Raw genomic sequence first — 26,725 nt, forward strand, 5'->3', positions numbered from 1 at the left:
CCTGAAGGGTGGCCACCCAGGGGGAAGCTGTTTGTGGAGAGTATGGTGGAGTGTGGACATCTGGGCAGGGGTATGAGTGTGGCCCCTTATGGTGTAGGCAGAAGCAGGGTGGGAAGAAAGGTGGAGGCTGGCCTGGGCCTAGAGATGAGCTCTCCTTGTGCTGACAAGTTCTAGAGCAGAACTCCTGGGAATGTGAGAACTCTAATTTCACACCTAGTCTTCCAGGTCGTTATGAAGATAATAATTTTCAAAATTGGAAGACAGAACTTATTTAACAGTTTGCAGGCATGATTTATAACTTTTAAAACATTGGACATACATTATGTGGACTTCCATGTGTTCTTTTGCTCTGACCTACAAATAGAATAGTAGGGTCAGGGTTGAAAGTGTCCCTATTACATGGGCTTCCTTTGCTGGGAACTCAATAGTTGTGGGTTGGAACTTGGTGAGGCCACCAAATACAAAGGGCAAATGGAAGTAAGCGATATGCATGAGCCCAGAGAGCTTAGCAGCTAAGGGCAGAAGCTCCAGAGCAAGGCTGTCTAGATTCTGAGTCCCATCTCTACCACATACTGGCTCTGTGAACTGGACTAAGTTCTTAAAAATTCTCTAGGTTTGTCTCTGCAAAATGAGAATCATTATACTATCTGCCTCAAAGGAGTTCTGTGAATTTTAAATGCGTTAATACTTTCAGAGTATTCAGAATACTGCCTGGCCTGGAAGTAGCATTCAGTGCTGTCATTATTAAGGGATGCTGTGGGCACCAGAGAAGCCAGACTTTCTCAGATCTAGTTGTCTCTTCTTCAGTGAAAACCCACTAAGATCATCCCTAAATCCCAAAAGACTGCACGGAAAGGGACAAATTCCCAGGGGTAAATTTCTTTCTGTTTCCATGGCCTTTTAAGAGAGCAACCCTTCCCAGCAAATGCCAAGAAGCCCTGGTTTCATACTCCAGCATTCTCTAGCATTTGCATGAGGGCACTCTGAGAATAGCTTATGCTTGAGAAGGGGACTTAGGGGAGGGCTAAAAATGCTAAAATTTGACTAAGTCTACAAATGATAAATACAGCTTTAGGGAAAACCAGAGACATCTCCTTTTTCTTTCTGTCTCAAAATGCATTGTGATGAATAATGCCCCAGGGCTGGTGTATGCAAACTTCCACTGTGCTCATGGAGATAATTGAATCCCCTATAATGATGGGCCAAAAAAAAAACAAAAAAAATAGAGAAGGCTGTGGATCGGCCCAGTTTGGCTTTTAGCTCACAGAACCTGCAATTATTCTGCAGTGGTTTTTATTTACCTATTTAGTGCTTCCACTAGGCCGGGAAGGAGAGAGAGAGCCGGAGAGGGAGAATCTAGTCATAATTCAGCCCTCATGGTTAGGCAGCAAGCTCGAAATTGAAAAAGTTATTCAAATGGATAATGAAATGGGGCTGAGTTTCTAATGTCCTCCTCCAAGGGAAAATGGCATAAATTGTGGGGCTTTGCAAATGGCTTACATGCTGTTTGTGATGAGATTATTTAAGAGTCAGCTCAGCCAGGCGTGGTGGCTCATGCCTGTAATCCCAGGACTTTGGGAAGCTGAGGTGGGTGGATCACCTGAGGCCAGGAGTTCAAGACCAGCCTGGTCCAACATGGTGAAACCCTGTCTCTACTAAAAATACAAAAATTAGCCAGGCATGGTGGTGGGCACCTGAAATCCCAGCTACTCGGGAGGCTGAGGCAGGAGAATTGCTTGAACCCGGGAGTTGGAGGTTGCAGTGAGCTGAGATCACACCGCTGCACTCCAGCCTGGGCGACAGAGCGAGACTCTGTCTCAAAAAAAAAAAAAAAAAAAAAAAAAGAGTCAGCTCAGTGATGCTGCTGTACGAGGGCATTATCCCAGGGTGACCTTTGCACCTGCATCCAAAGGAAGAGTGGAGTCTCTGAATTTGGTCTTCAGAGGGTCACTGTCAGCCAGTGAGTAGAACCAGGGCCTCTTCTGGGCTGCTGAGATCCTCATTGGTGAAACTATGGGTAACAATTATCTTTCAAGGCTATGGCCCCAGATGAAACGTTTGAAATGTAGTCAGATAATCAGAGTATGTTCCTCAGTGCTGCTCAGTCCAGAGGAGAGATTGATAATATAAAACACCTGTCAAAAACAGCATGAGGCCAATCCTAGAGGCTGGTGGAGCTGTGGCCATGACCACACCTCTCCCCCCATCTACTGTGAGGGTCAGCCCCAAATAGTTTCCTCCATCTTAGGAACAGGCAACAAGAACATGGTGATCACTTCTGTTACATGGCCCATCTGCAATCCCCAATGAAATTCAACGTTAGCTTTGAATGTAATAACAAGCACTTTTATATACAACAGCTCAGGGAAATAAGTAATCTACTTTACTGTCACTTAATAGACCTGGAGTAACTAAAGGGCAGGAAGTAAAGTGATTTGCTCAAGCTCATATGGTTAGTGAGGCCTTGGAGCCAAGGTGTAAATCTGTGGCTCCATAACTTTTCACCATATTTAAGCCCATATCCCTTTCATAATTGGAATTTTGACACTCAGATTTTGAAATTTGATGTTTCATGATCCAGAGCAGCACTGTCCAACAGAACTTTCTGTAGAGATGGAAATATTCTATAATCCGTGCTGTCCAATATGGTAGCCCCCTAGCTACATGTAGCTTTTGAGCACTTGAGAAGTGGCTAACGTGATTGAAGAACTGAATTTCAAATTTTATTACAGTGAATTTAAATTTAAAAATCACATGTTGCTAGCAAGTTACCTGCCATATTAGGCAACAGAAAACTATTCACCTATCCAAAGGAAATTTGGTCCTACTCAGGACAAACAGTGGTTTAGAGCATGCTCTTCAGGGTCAGATTATTTCATACAATATCCAGTCAAATGAGAAATTAATGAGAAAGGAGTGGGGAGCTTTTTTTTTTTTTTTTTTTTTTTTTTTGAGACAGAGTCTCACTGTCGCCCAGGCTGGAGTGCAGTGGCGCAATCTCGGCTCACTGCAGGCTCCGCCCCCCGGGTTCACGCCATTCTCCTGCTTCAGCCTCCAGAGTAGCTGGGACTACAGGTGCCCGCCACCTCGCCCGGCTAATTTTTTGTATTTTTAGTAGAGACGGGGTTTCACTGTGTTAGCCAGGATGGTCTCAATCTCCTGACCTCGTGATCCGCCCGCCTCGGCCTCCCAAAGTGCTGGCATTACAGGCGTGAGCCACCGCACCCGGCCAGAGTGGGGAGCTTTGAAGAAATAAATGAAATGGCTTAGAAATCAGAAAATTGAGGTCTAAGTGTCTTATAATATATATATCATTGTTACTGCATTAATATATGACTGAAAAAAGAAAAAGAATATAAAAAAGTAACTGGAAAGAAGAGGTAATCATTTGTTTAATTTTTTTCCCTAGCGGTATCTTCCTCATGTTGAACTATGGAGAAATTGTGAAGTTTGGCAACAAGAGGCACAGTCCCACTTGCAGAGAAAGGTGATCTGGCAGGCAGGGGATGCTCACTAGGGAGGTCACAGCCGCAGCTTTGAACGAAATCAGGCAACTTGGACTTGAGGCTGAATGTCACATTGGAGACACAAACATATGATAGGTATGCAGTAAGCCCCGGGATTTCAATTCCAAGTGGAACAGTGAAAGAAAAGAGTCAAAATTGTGTCTTTTTGAAGCAATTAAAGAGAATACAGGGTAAGAATCCAGGAGCCTGATATGTAAGAATTAGAAAGTTCTAGATTCTACCAGATGTTTGCTGCCAGGATGTAGAGAAAGAAAGACAGGATCTATGGATGGCCATTGTTGCAGCGAAGAGTTCTGACATGCTACGGTGTAGTAGCAGTTGTTGTTGTTTAGAGACAGGCGTCTAGGCTGGAGGGCAGTGGCAAAATCACAGCTCACTTCAGCCTTGAACACCTGGGCTTAAGGCTGTAATTGTTGAGGTATAAACCTCACATGTGGGAGCAGCACAATCAAACACCAAACACAGGTCAGGATGTATTCGACTGCAAGTCAAAGAATCCCCAGGTAGTGTGTTTTAAACAATAAGGACATTTATTATTTCACACAATGAGAATTCCAGAGGTAGACAGAGTGATTTCAGAGTTTGATTACTTTTGTTTCATTGTATTCACATGAAAGTTTCATTAGGGAAGTTCCTTTTGTAGCCATGAAGAATTTAAAGCTTTGGGAGGTTAAATTACTTGTCCAAAGTCACACAGCTGGCGGAGCCACTGTTGAACCCATAAAGCCATGGATACTCCAAGTACCTAAAGACTACATTGCAGTGAGGTTTACCTTATATAAAGGATTTTTTTGTGTGTTTTACATCAGCTTTAGGGAAAGGAAATAACCTTTATCCAATAAGATATATCCTAGAAGATATAATTTCCATTTTTTGAAGGTCAGAGTTCATAGCAGAGAGAGATCATGAAGACAGTGTCCAAACCACACAGCAGGTCAAATTGGTAATGAACCCTATGGCTCAAAACAGAGCTTCCTATCAGAACTATCAGGTGTCATTTCATAGCTCCCACCCCGTGAAAGAACAGTAAACAAACAAACAAACAAAAATCAAACAACATGTCATGCCCCACAGTGCTGGCAGAGTTCCCCACGATGCCAGTCTCATTTCCCTCCCTCATTCCCAATGGCTGCTGTTTCCACAAAATGAAGAGACAGTGAGGGGCATGACATGGATTCAAAGCAAAGTCAGATGGCTGAAGTCAGCATCTGCAGCCCTGGGGGTGGACCACCCCAGGAGAAACTGACCCCACACCAAGGACAAAAGGGAGTTCTGGCCAAATCTAGGGAGGTGGAGTCTAAACGTTGAGCCACTTGACCATCTGTCTATATTTAAAGCCTCAAACTGGATTTTGTGTCAAAAAGTAGCCCATGAGCAAATGAGCCCATAAGCACACCTGCATGAAAAGTGCTTTAAAAATATGCAGCCTGTGTATAATCTGAGAAAAAGGTATTATTTTTGGTTGTAGAGAACGTCCACAATTGGAAGGTCTCAAACATATTCAATAGGTAGATCTAAGCTTGGCTTAGCCTATGTGGAGTCCTATTATTTTTCAAAAGGTAATTATCCATGTATTACCTTATCTGTTGCCAATGTCACGTAACACTGAGAAATTGATCAGCATACAGCCTTAAATGTCTAAGACTCTGGAATGGAAATAACTGCCAACTATGGATTAAATTGATAAAAATAATTCCAAACATGATTAGAGTCACTCTGTTGTATATCCCACACAGCAGGTGGGAAATCCTTGAGAAGAATTAGGGAAAGGTTTAGGGAAAGCAGATTAATGGAGAAAGATTAAATGTGTTTCAAAAGCAGTACAAAACATATTTTAAATGACAATCCTTGCATAGACAACGTTAAAAGGTACTTGGACATATGAAAAATTCAAGCACTTGATTTAAATGTACATCGTGTAGTAAAAAAATGGAAATCTGTCTATGTGGCATAAATTGTACCCATGGGAGATGCTGGAGAGTGACAAATATAAGTGGTGATAAAGTTATTTTTCTTTTTATCTTTGCATTTAATTACACAAGTGATATGGAAAACACATTCTTATTGTTAAAAATTCGAACAGTATAAAGCACAATGTATAGATCCCCCTGGATGTTGCCACCTCCTTGCCAGCCCCTCCTTCCCCATATGCTTATTTCCCAGAGTTGCCTGGTGCTAATTGGGATGTGAGGCTTCTGAGCTCCTTCTGTTCATCTACCCACATACACTCACGTGTGTACATACATTTTTGTTTCTTACATAAATGTAGACAATAATGTAAATATTATTTCTTTACTTGCTTTTTCTTCACATACTAATATATCCTGAAGCAATTTTCCTGTTAGTACATATATATCTACCTTACTTTTAAATGTCTGACATAGTATCTCATGGCATGGGTATTTCATAATCTATTTAGCTAATGCCTTGTTGACTATAGTTGGCGTGTTTGCAATGCTTTATTATAACAAAGATTCCAAAGAAGGCTTGTTTACTGATTTTCCAAGAGATGTATCAGAGAAGGCATTATTTCCAGTGGAGTCACTTAAAACTCACTCATGACTATTACTAGATAGGAAGCCTATGATGAACCAATTAATGCCACTTCTGCCCCTATGGCCGAGGCCAGGTAGCCACTTGCCACGTCCCCTCCACTTGATTTATTAGCATTCTAATCACTGAAATTTAGGGAGGGTGGCCCACCACATCACTGCATCCCCAAGAAGCAATGCCATCTGCTCTCTACGGGGTGTCAGAACCCCTCTCCTTCTCTCTTGTTGGTCTGTAGAACCACACCTTTCACAGAATACATAAATAGCAGTTATTTCTGAACACTGGGTCACTATGAGATTATTTATGCTTGTCTATATTTTATGTTTTTATGATGTACATGTATTACTGGTGTAATATATAAGTAATAAAAGAGTTTTTTAAAGGTACATTGTATTTTAAGAAAATCAGAAAGGAAGGCAAGTGAGCAAGCATGAACCTGGAAGTCACACAGACTCAACCATAAAACTATCATTTATTAATAGTAAATATGTAATAATGTATAATATATTACATATAATTTAATAATATATAACAATAGATATATTAAAAATACCTTTTGTTTTTAGAGACGGAGTTTCGCTCTTATTGCCCAGGCTGGAGTGCAGTGGCATGATCTTGGCTCACTGCAACCTCCGCCTCCTGGGATCAAGCAATTCTCCTGCTTCAGCCTCTTGAGTAGCTGGGATTACAGGCGTGCACCACCACACCTGGCTAATTTTTTTATTTTAGTAGAGACGGGATTTTGCCATGTTGGCCAGGCTGGTCTCAAACTCCTGACCTCAGGTGATCCACCCACCACAGCCTCCCAAAGTGCTGGGATTACCAGCTTGAGCCACTGCGCCCAACTGATAAATATAATCTTTACTTATAATCTATATGTTATCTGTGTAAAACCAAGCAAATTGCTCAATTTCTCTAAAGCTCAGTTGTTGTTTGTTCTGAAATAAAAAATAAGGATGCTAATCCAACCTCATAGAGTGTGAAGGTCAAATGAAATGATGTTCATAAAATGTAACATAGTATATAAGAGGAACAAAATGGTACACAGTGTAACACAGTGATAAAGAACATACAGACATGGGATTGAATGCCTGCTTCATCACTTACCTAAAGAGTGACCTTGAGAAAATGTACTAACCCTCTGAATCTCCGTTTCCTTATCCATAAAACGAGGATACGTCAACTCCGTAATGTGATTGTGAGGACTAAATAAGAAACTATATCTTAGCATTTGACCTGCCATGTGGGCAGTTCCCAGTAATTCTCCTACTACCAAAGGTCAGTTCCCCTCCTGTTCTGTTTTCGTTTTTGTTGATTGCAAAACTTCAAATGAAACAAATACTATGACTTCACTAAGAAAATATGGTGACATGGTTACCAAGGCTTACTTCTTTATAGTTTTGCAGGCAATTTAGCAAATGTTGTATTGTCTGAGTCTCATAAAACCTCTGTGCTAGACAGAAAACTTCATGGTTTTTGTCATGGTTTTTCATTGTTGTGAAACAATTTCCCATGGATGTCTTATGTTTCTGTACATCTGGTAAGCAAATGCACTGACGGCCTTTTTGGTGGACTGTCTTATTAAGGATGTTTTTATCAGGAGCATCAACCTCTGGAACAAAGAGCAGATTTGTTCACTATTCAGTATAAGAAAGATTATGTTGTCTTCCAGGGCAAAGGGCAGATTTTCATACAGCCCATTATAAAAGATTTGGGCTTCCTAAGCTTGGAGTTCCTCAGCTGTGATGCAAAGCCACTGTGTGTATGCCATGCACCTGAGCCACTCTTTGAATCCCCATGGGACTTGGGGGCAAGGGAAACTGATGCAAACATGAAGCTCATACTGCCTGCTCTGGGATGAGTAATAAAGTTCTTCATCTCTGAATCACAGTCTCATGTCTTCTTCCAGCATCCATAAAACTGTGGCAGACTAACATGTTAGCTTCCAAGTAAGGTGAAAGCTCAGAACCTTTAGGTTCTTGACAGCTCCACAGTGCATGGGACTACCATTCATCTACCAGAAAGTATGGAGACCATTCTTAAAACCTTCATCTCCTTGTCTTTCTATATATTTCAAAACCAAGTCCTGTCAGTTTACCAGGTAAATATGGCCTTGATTTGTCTAGTTCTCTCTTCAACATTACTACCACCCCAGTTAAACGCCCATCATCATATTCTGAGTGACTGTAATAACCTCCAAATTTATCTACTTGCAGCCCCTTTGACTCCACTCTAAGCCATGGTTTCTACAGTAGCCAGTACTCTTTGAAAAATGAAGATCTGATAGTGTGACTTCCTAAAGCTTGTAGAATAAAGACAAGATTCCTTCACATGACCACCACCTTTCTATCCTGACTTATGTGACATCATGCTTCCTTCACTCTTCCAGGTGGAGCCACATGGGCCTTCTTTCATTTCTTTTTTTTTTTTTTTTGAGACAGAGTCTTGCTCTGTCACCCAGGCCTGAGTGCAGTGGCGCAATCTTGGCTCACAGGAAGCTCCGCCTCCCGGGTTCATGCCATTCTCCTGCCTCAACCTCCCGAGTAGCTGGGACTACAGGCACCTGCCACCACGCCTGGCTAATTTTTTGTATTTTTTAGTAGAGACGGGGTTTCACCGTGTTAGCCAGGATGGTCTCGATCTCCTGACCTTGTGATCCGCCCGCCTCAGCCTCCCAAAGTGCTGGGATTACAGGCATGGAGCCACCACGCCCGGCCAGGACTTCTTTCATTTTATTTTATTTTATTTTATTTTATTTTATTTTATTTTATTATACTTCAAGTTTCAGGGTACATGTGCACAATGTGCAGGTTTGTTACATATGTATCCATGTGCCATGTTGGTTTGCTGCACCCATTAACTCGACATCTAGCATTAGGTATATCTCCTAATGCTATCCCTCCCCCCTCCCCCTCCCCCACAATGGTCCCCAGAGTGTGATGTTCCCTTTCCTGTGTCCATGTGTTCTCATTGTTCAATTCTCACCTATGAGTGAGAACATGCAGTGTTTTTTTGTCCTTGCGATAGTTTACCGAGAATGATGATTTCCAGTTTCATCCATGTCCCTACAAAGGACATGAATTCATCATTTTTTATGGCTGCATGGTATTCCATGGTGTATATGTGCCACATTTTCTTAATCTAGTCTATCATTGTTGGACATTTGGGCTGGTTCCAACTCTTTGCTATTGTGAATAGTGCCGCAATAAACATACGTGTGCATGTGTCTTTATAGCAGCATGATTTACAGTCCTTTGGGTAAATACACAGTAATGGGATGGCTGGCTCAAATGGTATTTCTAGTTCTAGATCCCTGAGGAATCACCACACTGACTTCCACAATGGTTGAACTGGTTTACAGTCCCACCAACGGTGTAAAAGTGTTCCTATTTCTCCACATCCTCTCCAGCACCTGTTGTTTCCTGACTTTTTAATGATGGCCATTCTAACTGGTGTGAGATGGTATCTCACTGTGGTTTTGATTTGCATTTCTCTGATGGCCAGTGATGATGAGCATTTTTTCATGTGTTTTTTGGCTGCATAAACGTCTTCTTTTGAGAAGTGTCTGTTCATGTCCTTTGCTCACTTTTTGATGGGGTTGTTTGTTTTTTTCTTGTAAATATCTTTGAGTTCATTGTAGATTCTGGATATTAGCCCTTTGTCAGATGAGTAGGTTGTGAAAATTTTCTCCCATTTTGTAGGTTGCCTGTTCACTCTGATGGTAGTTTCTTTTGCTGTTCAGAAGCTCGTTAGTTTAATTAGATCCCATTTGTCAATTTTGGCTTTTGTTGCCATTGCTTTTGGTGTTTTAGACATGAAGTCCTTGCCCATGCCTATGTCCTGAATGGTATTGCCTAGGTTTTCTTCTAGGGTTTTTATGGTTGTAGGTCTAACATGGAAGTCTTTAATCCATCTTGAATTAAGTTTTGTATAAGGTGTGAGGAAGGGATCCAGTTTCAGCTTTCTACATGTGGCTAGCCAGTTTTCCCAGTACCATTTATTAAATAGGGAATCCTTTCCCCATTGCTTGTTTTTGTCAGGTTTGTCAAAGATCAGATAGTTGTAGATATGCGGCGTTATTTCTGAGGGCTCTGTTCTGTTCCATTGATCTATATCTCTGTTTTGGTACCAGTACCATGCTGTTTTGGTTACTGTAGCCTTGTAGTATAGTTTCAAGTCAGGTAGCGTGATGCCTCCAGCTTTGTTCTTTTGGTTTAGGATTGACTTGGCGATGTGGGCTCTTTTTTGGTTCCATATGAACTTTAAAATAGTTTTTTCCAATTCTGTGAAGAAAGTCATTGGTAGCTTGATGGGGATGGCATTGAATCTCTAAATTACCTTGGGCCGTATGGCCATTTTCACGATATTGATTCTTCCAACCCATGGGCATGGAAAGTTCTTCCATTTGTTTGTATCCTCTTTTATTTCATTGAGCAGTGGTTTATAGTTCTCCTTGAAGAGGTCCTTCACGTCCCTTGTAAGTTGGATTCCTAGGTATTTTATTCTCTTTGAAGCAATTGTGAATTGGATTTGGCTCTCTGTTTGTCTGTTATTGGTGTATAAGAATGCTTGTGATTTTTGTACATTGATTTTGTATCCTGAGATTTTGCTGAAGTTGCTTATCAGTTTAAGGAGATTTTAGGCTGAGACAATGTGGTTTTCTAGATATACAATCATGTCATCTGCAAACAGGGACAATTTGACTTCCTCTTTTCCTAATTGAATACCCTTTATTTCCTTCTCCTGCCTAATTGCCCTGGCCAGAACTTCCAATACTATGTTGAATAGGAGTGGTGAGAGAGGGCATCCCTGTCTTATGCCAGTTTTCGAGCTAACTATCCTAAATATATATGCACCCAATGCAGGAGCACCCAGATTCATAAAGCAAGTCCTGAGTGATCTACAAAGAGACTTAGACTCCGACACAATAATAATGGGAGACTTTAACACCCCACTGTCAATATCAGACAGATCAACGAGACAGAAAGTTAACAAGGATACCCAGGAATTGAACCCAGCTCTGCATCAAGCAGACCTAATAGACATCTACAGAACTCTCCACCCCAAATCAACAGAATATACATTTTTTTCAGCACCACACCACACCTATTCCAAAATTGACCACATAGTTGGAAGTAAAGCTCTCCTCAGCAAATGTAAAAGAACAGAAATTATAACAAACTGTCTCTCAGACCACAGTGCAATCAAACTAGAACTCAGGATTAAGAAACTCACTCAAAACCGCTCAACTACATGGAAACTGAACAACCTGCTCCTGAATGACTACTGGGTACATAACGAAATGAAGGCAACATACTAGAATCTTTCATTTCTTAAATTGGAGTTGTCTTATACCATTTTTCAGGTTTTGCAGTGTTTGCAATGCACAACACTAAGGGGCATCAATTAATATCACACACATCCTAGAATTCAACAATCTTCTGGCAGCTAGCAATAAAGTGTCTGGGGAAAAAAGAGGGGTATTTTTCTGATTTTTCAAGGGCATCACATAGACCACCATATTTTTATGACCATGAGGACTTTGAATATGCTGTTCCATTTGCTCAGAGTAATCTACTTCTTTTGGTTCAGTTTTCTTGTATTTGTCCTTCAAATGCTAATTCAAGCTTCACTTCCTCAGGAAAAGTCAATCTTCCCTGATTCCATTACTTCATAAAATCTTTCTATTGTATGCCCAACATCCCTTCTTCACAGTGCCTGCCACAGTTAATATTTTATCTTTATTTGTAAGTCAAATTTATTATTTTATGTTTATTTACATTATTCAATTAATGTCTGAATCCCCCCTGGACCGTAAGCTCTGTGCAGAGAAGGATCATTCGTATATTTTATTCATTGTAGTGTCCTCATTACTTAGCATGCTGTCAGTAAACCTGAGTTGGATGCTGAATAAATAGACAGGGTAGGAAACATTATCCCAGTTTTACAGATAAGAAAATTGAGGCTTACAGATGATAAATGAGTTTTCAAGGTCATAGAGCTACCAAGAGGCAGTGCCAGGTCTCACATTCAGGTTTCTCAAATGTGCAAGTTTCTTTCCATGAAGGTTGTTCCTTTGAGTTCAGGACAGACTAGAAAGGTCTGCCTAAGGGGAACCATATATAGTAGGAGAGTCTGGAGGATGGTTTATTCTCAGAAGGGTGTTATGTCTGTAAATTAAACAAAGGAACTAAAAGAAAAACAGACAAGAAGAAAAGGCCATGGAACCAGATGGTAGATCCAAATGAGAGGTGGGGCAAGGGAGGGCTTACATGGGAGATGGGCAGCAGACTTGGTGGCCAGGAAGATTGGGTAGAATGAGGATTGAAGAGTAGGTGTAAAAGAGGTTAAGAGATTGAGAACCTGACCTTCAAAGACTGGTCTCTGGGCACGTGTTTTCAGAACAGGGGCATCTCTTTAGGAAAATAAAAGTTACTTATAATGATAAAAGTAATGATAATGGTCATTTATTAGATACCTTGTGTGTGTGTGGCATTGTGTTAGATGCTCTACTAATGTAAATTTAGTTGGTCCTCTAAGCAGACTGGGGAAGATGCTAGAACCCTGGCTTGTCCTTTTCTTCTATTTGTTTTCACCATTCTAGTTATTAAGTATGTAAATTGTTTCTCACTTCTTATATTTTTCTTATTTCTACTTTGTCTCCTGGTCCCTACCCTCCCTCCCATCCTTTTTACAGCCAGGGGTTGGGACTCTGATACCCTCCATGAAATTCCACTAGGTCTGTCTGTCTATCCCCACCCTCTTTCTATTAAATTAATTGCCATTAAGGTTTAAATGACTAGCAGATTTTTACCGGATTCTTATCTCTCCAAAGGACAAATGTATAATAATATTCTTAGAGAAATATTTAAAGTATTCTTCTAACCAAGTAAATGGATCTTTAATGATATTACTTAAGGCAGAGATGCAAGATATTTTTGAAGGGTGAAAAGACTTACTAGACATTTGAAATTACATCCATACCTAGGTCTCCACTAATTCCACCTTTGGAAGATTAATTCATTCTAGGTCTTCTAATCCTCCCCATCCCTTTTCCCACCTCTATGTTAAAATTCTATGACTTCACATGCCCCATGGGCAGATAGGAACAATTTCTTTGTATATAGATAGCAATTCTGTCCACTGTCAACTACATCGCCCTGCACCCATGGGATCCCTGGGAAATGAGAAAGCTCAGCTGTCTCCAGGGTGTGGTGAATTAGGGCAGTTTTTCTGTTCCCTTTTCTACTGTAGAATGATTGGTATAATTGGGAGAAAGGTGGTTAGATGGGACCCACTTTCTGAATTTGTGTTATACACACAGCCAAGAGCTGTTAGAGATCTTCTGACAGTAATGACTAGTCAGTTTGTAGTTCTTTGGAGGTGCATTTGGGGTTGGCATGTGACATTGGGGGCTTTTTCTCCAGCCATAGTGGAGCCTTTAGGGGCTCCATGAAAAGTTTAAAGAAGTTCTCCAGGATCTGTTTCCTTCTCCTGTAGAAATCTTTTCATTCTCATATGGACTGGGGTTCCTGGTTTCTGACCTGTTACTTCAACCCTAGATTCTGCCTCCTGGCTTGTATCCCATGTATAAACATTTTAGTTGAACTGTCTACTTGGCTTCTGATTTTGGTATCACTAATGAAGGTTGCCTCTTCGGCCATCTTCTTTTCTATTCTCTATAGACACAAAGATCAATCTCCCTATACCCTCTGCCCATTACAAGCTTCTGGGATTCTGCTGTTTTGTGCTCCCACTTACCTGGGAGGAGAATTTTGATATGACTATTAAATGCCTTGCTTTGCCCTCGGACCACAATTAAGAATTGTTTAGCCAAGTGATTTTAACAAAGGTTACAATGAGAATGCTGCTTAAGCCATTATCATATGGGTACTTCTTGCTCAGCCTTTCTTCATAGACAAATTAGAATTCAGAACTTGTATCCCAGGGCTTCAGCTGAATATGGGGATGTGGTGCAATAAGCCCCCTGAACTCTTGGGATAAAGGTGAATACCATGAGACTGAGTGTGTCCAGCAGCAATCAAAGTAAAAAAGTCAAGCTCTTGGGATGATCAAGATGAAAGTCTGCATGGCTTGGCCAAGGAGAAGAATCCAGGTACTAAACGATGGAAACAGAGGGTACCTTGTCAGAGAAGGAGAGACTGGAGACCAGCCTTGAGTTTGCTGAAGGAATCTCTAACCACTTTTTACAGGGTGCCTGTAGCCTCAGTTATAGATGTACAGACAGCTGAGTTAAGGGGCCAAACTGGTATAAATAGATATGTAGTAAACAGATTTATACATTGTAGCTTTTCAACTCTGGTTCTTATTAGAAAAGATCTTATTAGGTACCTATTATGAGTGTATCAGTTAGTGACTGCTGTGTAATAAACCAACTCAATGCTCAGTGGTTTAACACAATTTGTTTTATAAATTTATAGGTAACATTATTATAACCCATGTTTCTAGGGGTTTGTTGCAAATTGGCTAATGTAGGCTGGGCTCATCTGGGTGGCTCTGGTCATCCTTGTTGAGCATACTCATGTGTCTGTGGACTGGCTGGGACAGGAAAGTGGTAGAGCCTCTGCTGTAAGCTAGAGCAACTTAGGTAGGAAAGCTCCACTCTTCAACTTAGTTAAGGAAGCTCCTCCTGAGAATAGCAAGCTAGGCCAGCATGTTCTCACAGTGATGCCAGAGGAGCAAGAGCAGAGCAGAAACACATAAGGTCTCTTAAGGCCTCTTCTAGGAACTGGCATAATGTTACAATCTGCTGCATTCTCTTGTCCAAGGTATGCTTTGTGATCAAACCCAGATCAAAAGTCAAGGGAGTACATTCTGCTCACAGAGAGAAAGCACTGTAAAGATACATAGCAAACAGGGTAGATGCAGGAAGGGGAAATAATTGAAGAAAATAACTCATTCCATAAAGTGTGCTAGGCACTCATTGAAGAGTGGTATGCTCTTAGATGCTTTATCACCATATGTACAATGGGTAAGTATTTTGATCTTGATTCTATAGAGTTCAAAATGTTTACATCAGTCATTAAGGTAACACGTCAATTAAGTGGTAAACAAATTTCAACCCAGGTTTTTATGGTTCTAAATTTGAGATATTTCCAATATGGGATAAGAACTCACCAAGTTATCTGCCTCCATTCCGGTTAATTTTTATACAGAGCATATATACAAACACCTACATTATATCTGACACTTTAACAATTCAACAAATAAAATTAAAATAAAACTGAAAATTAAAAACAATCCTTATTTTATTATATGTTCTTCCTATTTGCCAGTATATTAGTCCATTCTCACACTGCTGACAAAGACATATCTGAGACTGCATAATTTACAAAGAAAAAGAGGTTTAATCGACTCACGGTTCCATGTGGCTGGGGAGGCCTCACAATCATGGTGGAAGGTGAAAGGCACATCTTCCATGGCAGCAGGCAAAAAGAGAATGAGAACCAAGTGAAAGGGGTTTCCCATTATAAAACCATCAGATCTTGTGAGACTTATTCACTACCATGAGACCAGTATGAGGGAAACCGCCCCCATGATTCAATTATCTTCCACCAGGTCCCTCCCACAACACACGGGAATTCTGGGAGCTACAATTCAAGATGAGATTTGGGTGGGGACACAGCCAAACTATATCAGCCAGCAATCTTCCCAAGTCTGTTAAAATTTTTTGTCACTTATTCTTTGCCCTTATAAGATTCTAGAAAGTTTAACATTCTGTATTAATAATTGTTCCAGCCATGTATACACATAGAGTTGGTATTTAATATAACATCAAGCTCATTAGTAAGGCAATTCTTTCATGTCATGAAAAAGCATTCCATTACTTAAAACAAAAAATTCTAACACCTTAGCACTAAGTATAGCAATTTGCTTTTATGATGTCCCTTTAAAACATGTTCAGTGGGTTCATTTAAAGTTCTTTTGCCAGGGTCAGGCCTGTGAAATGTGTGATGACTAGAGTGGACTCAGAGAAATGATCTGAATCATCATGCTGGGGCCACAAAGGGATTATTCCTATAGGCAAATGAGCTTTATTTTATACAAATTCAAAAAAAAAAAAACAATGTAAGTTCTCATGATTATGCCCCAATATCACTGTTGGAAAGGGATCTTGCTAGCTCTCAATTGCTTAACAGACATCTGCTGAGAAGCAACACGATAAGGAATCTTCACAGCCCCCATCTCGCCATGTCAAGAAACTACAAAGAATCGCTGTTGACCAGGCCCCCAGCTAGTCTGTGAATACTTCCCAGGTGAGAATTAGTACCACACCCGTCAGTTACAGCAAGTCTGATCTCTGTCCTCTCCATCAGCCTGTTTTAAAGGCTAAGACCAGGACAAATCCGTTCTCACTTTCGAACGGGGGAGAATTATTTATACAATGACATTCCGTGGGTGGTTTGTGAGGAAGGCAATACAAAGAAGAGAATATGTCTCTTCTATGTCTTCATCAGCAAACTGAACTAAGAGTCAAGAGACCTGGGATCTGCTTCTGGTTTAACTACTAACCAGCAGTGAAACCTTGGGTGCACTACATCCCCTTCTTTAGCCTTAGTTTTCTCATCTGCCAAGTTTGAGAATAAAAAGTTAACATTTTAGAACCAGATGGTCCTAGGTTCCAGCTCCACATCAACAGAGAGCTGGTAGTTCTTGGGCATATTACTTAAGCTCTTACAGCCTGAATTTGTCTCATCTATTTAACAGAGATAATGATCACTACTTTCCTTTCCCTGGAGGGCTGAGAAAAACTGTTGGTGCTCAATAACTGTAAATTTGCTCCTCCACTCTGATCACTCTCTAGCTGTACTGTTCTGGAATTGCAAAAACTAGACTATTGATGACTTGAATAATTCTTTTTTTCTATGAGATGTGTCCTCCTAATAAGTTGCTGATAATAACACATCACTATACGGCTCTTTTCAAGACATTTTTCTGTCATACTCCATTCTATCAAATTGACTAAAGACTTACATTCTTATTGTCTTATTTCCCAAAGAAATAGTCTCAAACCAGTGGGAGGATAATGGAAATTTTTTCAGTCCTGTGATCCCTCTACAGGTTCTTCCTATGCTTAACATTCTCATGAAATTGCACAAGATCACACACAGCAGGTTTCACAGTCATGAAACTAAAAGCCACATTAAGCCACAATGTGATGTCACTCACCATCTCACCTCAAAAACAAGTAGGAAAGGTCACATTTGGAGAAGAAAGCTTTATCTTCCTTTTTCCTTTAATTATTAAGTTTACTGAAAGTTTTAGGGGAAAGGACTATTTTTTATTTTAATTCTGAAAAATGAAATACATTTAAGGGGTTTGGTTTGCCTGACTTCCCTTCTACCTGTCTAGATCCCAGTGGCTTGGGGAGCTATGGCAGAGAGGCACATGTGGGAGCACATACATCAGCCTGAATATACACTGAATATACATCAGTCTGATTGGGAGGTTCATTAACCAGTTATCTTTAACATTGTGCAGCTTCCTTTGAGTTAACCAATTCAGAAAGTTATTGATCAGTGGTCTGTAATACACGGCAGACCATATAGATTTTAAATATGTTGTCTTGCTTGATTCTTAGATCTGCAGAGCAATGATTGTGAGAGAGGAAATGAACAGATATTTGATTCTTATAACTTAATACCTTCCATATATGTATTATGGTTGTTTCATTGAGACCTTTACTGCATGTCAGTTCCCATGCTAAGATCTTTGCTTTCATTATCTCTTTTAATGCTTCCATGATGTAAGTTGCTATCACTCCCATTCAGAGACAAAGTCTTTCAAAGGTTATGCAGCCAATAATTTGTCAAACCACTCTTGACTAACACCAGAGATAAAGGGTCTATGAAAGAAAGCATTAGGTTCAGGGAACCACCTCATATTATAGAAAGTAAATACTGGAGGTGAGAATTGGGCCCTTTAAAGTCAATACCATTGCTCATTTAAATACACCAAGGCTTGGCTTATTTTACCTTGACAAAGTGCACTAAAATCCCCTTGCTGGGAGAAATAGCAATTAACGTGGATGGTAAGTATGTGGGCTGGTATTATGTAGTTGGAAAATACTCAGGTCAATTTTTCAGAGTGATCTTAAGTGCTCATGGGGGACATCACTTAGGAATAAATATATCATGATTTATCCCATTCCATGAAAAGAGATCTTTATAGTGACATTGAAAAATAGTCATATATAAGGTTGAATCATATGAAATTGCCAAATTCAAACCAATTTATAACCTACAAAGTGACAACTTTATATGGCTCAAATGTTTAAAAAGAAAATACAGTTCTGGTGTTTTTAAACACCTATACTAATTCTCCTCCTTCCTAAAATCCCACTAAAACATGTCAAGTAGATAATTTTAAAAGACAGAAACCTACAAGGAAAGGAAAACAGGATAGGCAACAACAGTTACAAAAATTCAGAGGCTGAAAAGCAGGCAGATGAGTGATAACTAATTTAGCAGTTGCAATAAAGCTGAATCATAAGATGAAGTGAGGAAACATAAGGACCAATCCAAGTTGCATTGAAGAATCTTCAAGAGGCTCAGCACCCATCAGCACTGGAGCCTCTGGAACTGGGAGTGAAGAGATGGGAAGCTAAAGTCAAAAGGGTTGGTGCAAAACATGTTTTGAAGGAGTTCCCCCACCCCTTTTCTCATTCCTTGATAAGTATCCCTTCTCTATCTCATCAAAAATCTGGAGGCCTCTTCTCTGGAGAGGAATGTTTTTAAAAAAGGTCTTTGGACATGGTGTTGACAGAAATGGTTGATGGCAGTGAGTGGCTAATCGCATATCCAATGCTGACAATTTCTAAGCCTCTCCTATGGTCCAGCTTCCAGAATGCTGGTAGCCAGACTTTTGCCCTCCAGGCAGGATTTTGGAAGAGCACTCCCTAGAGAATATAACAAACCCAAGAGGAGAGACAGAAAAATAACCACAGGAGAGGTTCCCCTAAACAACACATTCAGAAAATGCTACAGTGGATCCCAAATTCAATCAACTATCCCTTTCCCACAATTACAAAAAAATAAGGATTGAGTAACATCTGAGGACAACCTCTAACACAGAAGAGAAAGGCCAAAAATCAAACTGAAAAATGCAACTTATATATGGAAACTGGAACAACACACAATCATTAATATCCCCAGAAATAAGACAAGACAGTATATTCGTGAAACTAGAATGCTGTGAAAAATAGAACACACACATACACAGCCTACTTATGAAATTAAAAACCTCACAGCAGAAGTGAATAGCTCAATAAAAGCATTTTTAAAAAGATGTTTTAAAGTCAGAATTGAATGATTTGTTTCAAAATCCAAAAAATAGTTCCAGAGAGAATAGAATAAATCCAGGGAAGGAAATAATCAATAAAATGATTCAAAAAGATTTCCTGCAGTGGAAGGACACGAGTTTCCAGCTTAAAAGGGCCCACTGAGAGAGCAGTGGGAGAAAATGGGCTCTCATCAATGTATACTTTGTAAAATTTCGGAGAACTTGGCTCAAAGACAATATAAGCTGTCAGTGAGAATCAACAGGTACATGAAAAGAAGAACAGTCAGAATAAGTTTAGATTCCCAAATAGCATTACAGAAAAACTAGAGGGCAGAGAATCCAAGTTTTTAGAAAACTCAGTGGAAATTCCTAGCATGGCGTTGCTCTGCTGGTATAGACAGCACTCAACAGACAGAAAGGGAAGATAGAGGTATTCCAGGTGGATACACCCAAGGGAAAAATGGAAAAGATATATTTTTTAGTGTGGTTGATGTGTGGAAAGTAGTGCTAAAATTTTGGAAGATATCAGAAAAATTAGCAATATATGCAGACAACTAATAACATGAAAAACAAATAAGACAATCCACTTCCGAAAAGACAAAAGGCAAGAAAGAAAGCAAATGTAATTCTCTACAGTGCAAAGCTGGGAATAATATTTGCAGAGGAGCACTACAGTAATAACTGAATATTGATTTAGCCAAATATAATGGGGACAGGGAAGCAGAGTGGAAGGAGCTGAAACCTCATCTATCATAATAGAAACTCAAGATAAAACTTAAAATTCATTAGTCCAAAGAAAGCAATATATGCATATTATTCAGAAATGTGTGTGCTTAAATGCCAGAAGAAAAAACTAAAAGAATAAAACTGTTCCCTCAAGAGGGAGATTGAAAAGAGTGTGGAGCAGTGACACAGGGAGTAACTTAGAAACTGTTATGAGCTTTTTATAATTATTTTTAAATCATGGGCATGTGTTAAATATAAGTTCAGTGAACATGAGGATACAGCCCCTCTGAAAACAAATTTTTTCCCAGTTTTGACGCAGGCCTTCTTACTATTACCAATACTTATAGAGTGGGCAAAATTGGCAAAGCAGTGTGTTAAGTACTGTTTAGAGAGTCACAAGAATACGTGACTGAAATAAATTCATCTTAGGGAGTTTGAAGCTTTGACCTTACAAGATCGGTTGAGAAAGAAGAGTCAACACTTCCTTGTGTGTTAACCAGAGCTGTAAGCTCAAGAAGTACATAGGCTACAAAACATCGTATACAAAACACATTTTGGTAAAATGAATATTAATTACTAGTTAATGAGTTTAAGAAATAAATGTTAAACTATTTCTTATTTCCCTCTATTGAGCTTTAAATCTTCATTACTTTCTAAAGTGATCTTGGTGTCTGTGGGACTTTGTTGACAAATCCTTTCATGTCCTCTGGGCAAGCCTTGGAACATTCTCTTTGTGCTTCCAAGGAGAATAATAATCTTGGCAAGAAGCTGTAGTTGTACTAGCTTTATTTCTCTTAGCTGCGGGTGAATGTCCCTCCAAGGGCTCCTGCTCTGGGCCAATTTTGGATGGGTGAAGTGTGACATAATTCTTATTTTTGCATCTGACCACTTAGAAGAGGTTGCCTTTGTCCTTTCAGTTTCAGTTCTGATAGGTCACTTTGTGGTGATCTATATTTAAGAATTGCTGGTGAGAAACACTGTCTTAGCATAAATACTAGATGCTGTGCTTTAACTCTTCCCTCACCTCTCACCCCCTTGCTGGTCTAGGTTTACTCTTGCCGAATTGCCATAACTCCTCATTCTTTTGCTTAGGTCTCTCATTCTCTTTTGCATCATATCTGATGTTTATACAATTTTATGGGATTTTGGTTGGTGGTACATGAGCTTCTGTGACTAACTCTTTAACCTGATGAAAAAGCCTCCTTTGATACCTTTGCTTCTGTTAGCACATTTGCAAGTTCGGTTTTGTCTGTTGCTACCCCTGCAAGCTCCCATTTGCAGTCACATTTTTTTTCTAATTTCTATCAAAGATCTATGATTACATGATTTCTGCTGCCTCTAGGGAGACTGTGTCTTTGTTGGTGTCTTCTTTATATTGTTGTTGACTTTCTGTTCTTCTTTAGAGTGATGAGTGTGTTTCTTCAAAGACTCCCTCCTACATTATCCAAATTTACACATTGGTTTTGGGGCCTAAATTCTGAATCCTGGCTGGTGCATTTCTTCGTTTCAGGTATGTCTTCGTTTGGATTGTGGTGGATCTACTCTCTAAGACTTTGCCTATGTCTAGAATAAGCAGAGGAGACCTGTAAGAACTGCAAGTTTAAACTCAAGAGACACTGAGAATAGAGAAAATAACTGCAGAGCTGGGAAGCCAATGGGAATATGGAAAAGCTTGCAGAATTGAAGAATCCTGAAAACCCCAAGTGCTTTCAATCCAGACCCAGGCTCCCAGGGGACACTGTGATGGCACTCACTCCAACTGTTCCCTAGCAAAGGTCTCCAAGCTGGTCTCCTGGAGAATGTTCCCTTCTTGCAAAGCTGCAGCTAATGAAACTAAAATAAATGATAAAAGGATATTTGATTCTCAGAAATCCCGTTTTCAGTCAATGTGACTAGAATACATGCATTTAATAAAGTAAAGCCGTCTCTTTTTTCTTAGTTTATATATTCAAAATAAGATTTACTTATGTTGCTGATGGCACTTACTCATGTCATGTATTCATTAAACATTTATTAAGTACCTACTAAGGTCCAGGTACTGTAAATTGGTTTATTCTTTGGATTATAATTCAGCAGCATATATTTGGAGTCATTTTCATATGATTAGTATCGGTAATCTGACTCTTGGGAATTTGTCTCAAGGTAATAATTCAGACGACAAAAACATAAGTAATATGAAAAACATATTTATAGCAGCAATATTTATAATGGTAAAAAATCTAAGTGCCCAATGATAGGGGAATTAAGATAACAGTGGTATATTGATTCCATGAATGTTAGGTACTTACTGAAAACAATAAAGTTTAGTAAATGGAAAAGAGTACATGAGATGTTGGGAACAAAACTAAGACAAAAATTCCATTAAAGTATAATTGCAATTATATAAAAATATTTACATAGGTATGAAAAGTGAGAAAACAATGAGAAATGAAATAGTTGATATGATTAAGTGGTCATATTATATCCTTATTTTTCTTTTTGAAAAACGATAAAGCTGTCTTAAGAGTAAGGAAAAATAATGACACGAATTAGAAAACATCTTAAAATCATCTACTTTTTGTAGCACATGGCAATGTGCAATGTATATGGAACTCCTAGGATCCTTAATATTAATAGTTTGGTTACATATGGAAACGTTTTGACTCTTGATGTCAAGGGAAACAGCATTCTCAGAAACCAGCAGCGATAACCAATATTATCCAATACTCAAGGGCACATAGTTTCCTAGTCTTAGCTACTTCATTTCCCAAACCAAATTTCCCTGGTTTCTATAACTCTTCAGTTGGTTTCTCACTACTCTAAGGAGTGATCACACTTGTCCAGTGCTTTCAGAACCTTGAACTCCTTAGAGATCTCGGGGGTAATAGAAAATTCAGGTCATACTAAGCTAAACACCTACACTCTGACCGAGCCTAGTTTCCTCATATGTAGAAAGGAGATGATAATAGCTCCTCTCCCACAAGGCTGTAATGACAAGGTATACAACGCACCCAACACAATGCCTGCTCCTTGATGGGGCAGGGAGTTGGACCAGTAAAGAGGTATTTCCTATTTCAAGGTTAAAAAGCCAAGTAAGGTTCTATGGGCCATGCAATGTGAGAAGGTTGGTATGAACTTTTGTAAATAGCCACCTCTCACTCAGCTGGCACCAAGCTCTGCCATTGCAGAGTGTGACCTCAGGCAGCACGGTGGGCTGTGCCCTGACAGCAAGTTTCTGGCGAGAACATTTGACTGCTTATTTTATTATTATAAAGGCAATATAATTTTATTTGCTTACTAAAAAAAAAACTTGTAAAGGAGTGAAAAGTGGAAAACAATTCCCAGAATCTTCCTTCCCTTTTGAAGAAAATGACTGTTAACATTTTAAAGTGTATAGTCATGTGCTGCATAGCAATGATGTCATATATAGCAGTGGCCACATAGGATAATAATTGGGCTGTAAAATTCCTATTGCCTAGAGATGTCATAGCGCAATGCATTACTCCTGTGTTTGTGCCGGCACTGGTGTAAACAAATGTACTGCGCTGCCAGTCGCATAAAAGTCTAGCACATACAATTATGTACAGTACATGATACTTGAAAATAAATGACTCTGTTACTGGTTGATGTATTTATTATATTTTCAATAATTATTTTAGAGTGTACTCCCACTTATAAAAAAAATGTTAACTGTAAAACATCCTCAGGCAGGTCCTTCGGGAGGTATTCCAGAAGAAGGCACTGTTATCACAGGAGAGGACAGCTCCCTGGGTGTTGTTGTCCCTGAAGAGCTTTCAGTGGGACAAGATGTGGAGGTGGAAGACAGTGATATTGATGATCCTGACCCCGAATAGGCCCAGGCTAATATATGTATTTGTGTCCCGGTTTTGAAAGTAAAGTTTAAAAGGTAAAAAATAAAAAAATTTTAAAATAGGAAAAACTTATAAAATACAAATATCAACATTTTTCTACGACTGTACAATGTGTTTGTGTTTTAAGGTAAGTGTTATCACAAAAGAAACAAAAAGTTTAACAAATTAAAATGTTTATAAAATAAAATTATAGTTAATTTTAAATAAAGCAAAAAAATTGTTAAGGACTCTTTTAGTGAAGAAAAAAAGTTAAAACATTTTTAATGGTAAAGTTAAGGTTTATTGTTTAACAAAGAAAAATATTTTTTCTAAATTAGACCTCATATTCACTCACCATTCATTCATTGACTCGCCCAGAGTAACTTCCAGTTCTACAAGCTCCATTCATGGTAAGCACCCTACAAAGGCGTACCATTTTTTATCTTTTATATTGTGTTTTTCTTTGCTTTACCTTTTCTATGTTTAGATACACAAATACCATTGCATTACAGTCACCTATAGTATTCAGTACAGCAAGGTGCTGTACTGATTAGTAGCCTAGGAGCAATAGGCTATAACATATAGCCCAGGTGTGCAGTAGCCTATACCATCCAGGTTTATGTAAGTACACTGCATGATGTTCACAAAATGACAAAATTGACTAGCGATGCATTTCTCAGAACATATCTTGGTTATTAAATGACGCATAACTGTATTTCTTTCCAGGCTTCTCCTCTGCATAGGTTTTAGCTGGTAATCATATGCAGCGTAATGACAATTGTAATGCTGCACATGAAATTTTGCATTTTGGATTTTGTATTTAAATGCAGTAAATAAGTTTCTGGCAAGATCGTTTGACCCATTTCATAGTTTTCAGGGCCATTTTTAATGGCTACATAACATTCCCACTTATAAGTAGCATGCGTGCTTTCCTTTCTTGCCCCAAGAAGCCACTTGTACTGCCTTTCATTTCTAGGAAGACATCTGAGTTTTCCAAAGGACTCTACATCACAGAGTCAAAGGTGTTTGGGGGCATAAAAATCTTCCTGGAAAGGGTGGAGTACAGGGAAAGAGGAAAAGAAATAGAGAAAGAGAAAGGCTGAAAGAGGAGAAAGGGAGAGAGAAAAAGTGAGGCAAGAAAGAGGAACAAAAGAAGAAAAAAGGAGAAGAAATATAAAACAGACGAAATATGAAATAGAAGAAAAAGTAAAAGAAAAGGGAAGAGAAGAAGAGAAGAGAAGGAAAAACAAGGAGAAGGAAAGTGGGAGGAGGAAGAAGGGAGGAGGAGGAGGAAGAGCAAGTTTGAGGAGGAAGAAGAAGTTGGAGAGGAAGAGGAAGTTTGAGGAGGAGAAGGAAGGCAGGGAGAGGAGGAGGAATCTGGGGAAGAGAAAGGTTGGTGGGGTAAGAGAAAGATGGGAGAAAAGAGGAAGAAGTGGGGAGGGATGCGGAAAGGTAGAGGGGAGGAAGAGAAAGTTGTGAGGAGGAAGAGAAAGTAGAAGGAGGAGAAGGCAAGTATCTGGTGTTTTTAGATAAAACCTGGTCCCCTTGGATTCTTCCACGATAGTGCTTTCTAAGGAAGATCATGATTCCCTTGGGGTCTTGGCTGACTGGCTTCCAACATACCACCAGCCTCTGTCATTTTGTTCTCAATCATTCATATGCAAGGCTTGGCCACTGGAACTTTTGGCATTTGATAAATCTTTATTTTGAATCACAAACACATTTAACTGACATTCTTCTTTCTGAAGACTCATCATCACTCCACTAAATGGATGAAGGCTTTTGATTGACTGCTTGGGTTTCAAAGGGCTGGGTCCTTGAATTCTGCCTCAAGGGATTCCATTTTGCTTCTTTTTGATTCAGTGTCTGGCTGGAACTGAAAATCTCTCTTCCCCAGGTTTTGCTCCTGTGGCATTCACCACGTGCTGGCCCTTTTACAGTCCCTGGTGGGGCTCTGGGCTCATGTGCTGCCTCCCGTTTTGGAGAAAGTAAGGTTTACAGAAGATTCTGGAAGCCCCTTATCCTGCTACCAGTTGATCAGAGCTGCTGAAATAAGGGCCCTGAGCCTGGCTCTCCTCCAGTCTGCTCTGTTAATTATGAGCCTGGGACCTGCCATTGCTCCCAGGATGACTGTGGACATCAGAGGCACTGGCAGGACCTCCAGTAAAGGCTGGAGCAGGATATGAACAGCTTGCCAGCATGCCTGCTCATACCATCACCCCAGATACCAAATGCTGTGCCATAGTGCCTTGGCAGGAAGACCCTCCCAATCAGTGGGTTTGCAGGGCCCTCTTCATCATAGTAGTCCAAGCCCAGCAAGCAGGCAGACCCCTCCAGCCCCACCAAACACACACACAACCAGACAGGGCAGGGATCGGGCTGCTTCTCTGCTAGAGAAGAGGCATGGTCAGAGAACCTGGTGTTTAAACCTGTCTCTCCCACTTGGGTCCTTTGTGACTTAAGTCAGCAAAATGCCTTAGACTCAGTGTCCTCATCTGTAAGATGGGGACAAGAATCCCTGTCCGGGTTACCTTGCAGAGTTGTTGCAATTGTAAAGGATACAATGGAAGTTAAAGTACATAGTAAATAAATGTGCTTCACAGGTCAAGGGAGAAGGAGAGTGCTGTAGTAGTAGAGAGAAGCTCTACCATTGGACTGGAGCTTTGGAATCAGGAGTCCTAGGTCCAGATAACAACTCTGCCATCCACAACATGCTTTCACTCAATTCCCTTGTTCTGCAAATGGGGCCAGCAATGCCCTCTGCCCGTCCTCACAGATATTTTTTGA

This window comes from Nomascus leucogenys, chromosome 6, assembly GCF_006542625.1.
Source record: "Nomascus leucogenys isolate Asia chromosome 6, Asia_NLE_v1, whole genome shotgun sequence".
NCBI classification, from domain to species: domain Eukaryota; kingdom Metazoa; phylum Chordata; class Mammalia; order Primates; family Hylobatidae; genus Nomascus; species Nomascus leucogenys.